Source organism: Sapajus apella, unplaced genomic scaffold, assembly GCF_009761245.1.
Source record: "Sapajus apella isolate SASKATOON/1434 unplaced genomic scaffold, GSC_monkey_1.0 scaffold6165, whole genome shotgun sequence".
Taxonomy (NCBI): Eukaryota; Metazoa; Chordata; class Mammalia; order Primates; family Cebidae; genus Sapajus; species Sapajus apella.
The window spans coordinates 1-3,153 of record NW_022443089.1 but is presented as its reverse complement, the minus strand read 5'-3'; the positions used below and the strand labels follow the sequence as shown (position 1 = coordinate 3,153).

At 45.6% G+C, this 3,153-nt stretch overlaps 1 pseudogene across 1 annotated transcript; it reads right to left on the bottom strand.

Moving 5' to 3' along the window:
• Nucleotides 1-225: 225 nt before the first annotated feature.
• LOC116548002 lies at nucleotides 226-768 on the bottom strand (annotated as a pseudogene). The gene is made up of 2 exons (XR_004267265.1): nucleotides 646-768; nucleotides 226-563 (listed from the first exon to the last, which is right to left on the bottom strand). The product of XR_004267265.1 is annotated as an immunoglobulin heavy variable 4-38-2-like (transcript).
• Between the last annotated feature and the right edge of the window lie 2,385 nt (nucleotides 769-3,153).

Here is a 3,153-nt window from a genome sequence, read left to right as displayed (position 1 = left end):
TGCTGGCACAAGGATGTGAGGAAGCAGAACCACAGATAATAAAGAAAGGAGCCCTGGACACAGCTCCAGTGCTGGCGGGGAGGGAGCCCACTGAGCAGATGAGGAAGCCCTGCTCTCCCTGCACGTGCTCCAGACCCGGCCTCGGGCTCTGTGGGCCCTGCGCACCCCCTGCTGGTCCTGAGCAGCACCTGTGCCCACCCCGCCGCCTCCCTGCAGGGAGGTTTGTGTCTGGGCTCACACTCACCTCCCCTCACTGTGTCTTGCACAGTAATACACGGCCGTGTCTGTCGCGGCCACAGAGTTCAGCCTCAGGGAGAACTGGTTCTTGGACGGGTCTGCTGATATGGTGACTCAACTCTTGAGGGACGGGTTGTAGTAGGTGCTCCCACTATAATAGATTCTCCCAATCCACTCCAGCCCCTTCCCTGGAGGCTGGCGGATCCAGCTCCACCAGTAACCACTACTGATGGAGTAACCATAGATATCGCAGGTGAGGGACAGGGTCTCCGAAGGCTTCACCAGTCCTGGGCCCCACTGCTGCAGCTGCACCTGGGACAGGACACCTGTGAACAGAGAGACACACGGTGAGCCCTGGGCTCAGAGGCAGCTCCCATAAATTCATATCTGCACCCCTGAGACACTCACGTCTGGGAGCTGCCACCAGGAGGAGGAAAAACCACAGGTGTTTCATGCTCTTGCATGTGAGGTCCATGACTCTCAGAAAGCATTTCCCATGTGAGCAGGACCCTGAATTTAAGGAAACGTGTGGTGGTTTCCTGTGGGTGCCTAAGTGAGGATTTGCATGTGGGTGGTGCCTTTGTATGGAGCAGTGAAAAGGGATGAGCAGGCCCCAGTCTTTCAGGCTCTCCCTGGGAGGAGGATGCTGGCTGTGCCCTCTGAGAACTCAGTTGTCTTCCTGGGGCCTCCCCTCCCCAAGCCCAGAGTCCTCTTCTTCCAGGTAGGGAGATGTGCTGAAGAAACCGGTCTGGGAGATAAGTGTGATCATGGATCATGGACAGATTTTGGAATAGGGTCAATGCTGCTCTACCCTTAAAAATTCACATAAGACAAACCTCACATTCAGGTCATCTAAATTGTCATTTACCTATTCAGACACATTGAAACAGGAGCTGAATGTAATAATCAATGAAATCAGACAAGCCTGGATTCATCTGATGTTTATTTTAGTTCAGAACACCTGTCATGATTAGAAGGAAGCTCCCTGTCCCAGGGAGTGGGTCACTTTAAAAAAACACCTGAGAGCTGCCCTCTGCAACCTTTTGGAGTTCAAGATTCTGTCTGAGATCTCAGGAGAAGGTAGTGGGACATACTGCCATCCTTCTCAATGTGTGACTCTGAAGATGTGGCCAGACCTCTAAACACTTCTGTGTGAAAATATGTAGACTGGGGATGTCAGTGACAGCTTCAGACACAAACTTTATAACAGGTCAGCTCTGCGGGATAGTCTCCAAGATCTGTGCAACTGCCATTCCTGGGAACCAGAGATGACCTCTGTGAGCCCTCCCTTCTGAGAGCACAGGGAACTCTGGTCCTTCCCTGACAGATCATACCTGTGAAACATGGCTGGACAATGACACTCAAGCCCAGAGTCCTTACACACATATTTATCAATTCAGATCCTTCTGTTTCTGAAAGACTTTCTCCTCCATTGAATTGTATAAACCTACCCTGGGGTGTGTGGTATTGCAACTTGGGTATTTGACATTAGTTTGGTGAAATGTCAAAGTCAGTATATATTAATTTATCTTTCTGTTTTCTGTTACAGACAGATACTTGTTCCGTTAATAAATAACGTATCTCCATGGATGTAGGTAACAGGAGAGTCATCAGAAGTTGGGTGTGTCATAAACTGAGGACAAACCTGGGCTCTCTTCCTGGGACCTGAACAAGTGAACTGACCTTCTGTGAGATAACAGAGCGGAAGAGACAGACTCAACATCCAGACCAGGTGAGCTCCTTACCTACCAGGTGGTCTCTGGGCCTTTTGTTTGAACAGTTCCAGAAAGACCTTCATCTACCGGATCCTTTCACACCCTCAGGAGAATTATGAACATTGGGGGAAATTGAGATAAATTTTTATTTACAGAGAATAATTCATAGGCTTGTAGACATTTATGTGGGTATGTACAGGGATGCTAGGATATGCTCATACACAGAATAGAAAAAATTGTGGTTCGTGGAGAGAAAACCAAAGAGCTGCTGAATATGTGGGTACTGTTTACCACAAATGTGTCAGGTCACTAGATCATGTTATAATGCTAGAGGTAAAACTTCCCAATGTTGCCATAGAGACAAAATGCAAAAGAGTAGTGAGATTCCTTTGAAAATCACCAGCAATGAATAGGCCAAAAGAAATGAACCATTATGGAAAGCGTGGTAATTAAATCAAAACACAATGACTTCTATTCTGTTCCCTGAGCAAGACAAACTCTTACCTGCTTTAGAACCTTTTCAGTTCTCTGTTCTACATGCTCTTCTCTAGGCCTGTAGCAAGCTAAACTGGTACTCCATCAGAGAGGCTTCTGCCCACATTGTCAAGAATAGCAGAATTCAGGTATCTGCCTTCTGTCACATCACCTTCTTTCTATCATATCACTATTGCAGTTCGTAATTATTGATTAATTAATATGTTATTTTCTTTTACTAACTTGTCTTCTTCCCCTCATAAGTTCCATGAAGGCAAGAATCATACTTGTTACCATGGATTATTTTACCACCATTCACTAAGTGAAATGGATGAATGTATTACTGTATGCTGCAGTTTGATATGCATTCAATTACGCGTAAAATGATTTGTCAAACATAATTATTTCCCTAGTTGTCATAGTGTGGCTTTAGTCACTTAAAACTACTGCTGTTACCGCTGCAAGTATTACTGCCTTTTAAATATTCTGTAATAAAATAACTGATATCTCCTAACAGGCATTTGGAAACAAGAGCATGGTTCTTTGACTGGGCAGACCTGGTGGGAATTACCAGAGTGTTGGTTGTATCTTCTACTGTCAGAGTTAGGACTGTGTCAGTAGTATTTTAAGAGCTAGCAATAATGATGGCCTTGAAAGTTCATTCATTCAGAAAGTTGAGACAACTTACATTCACTTATGGGAAATATATAGCTTCCATGCATAGATC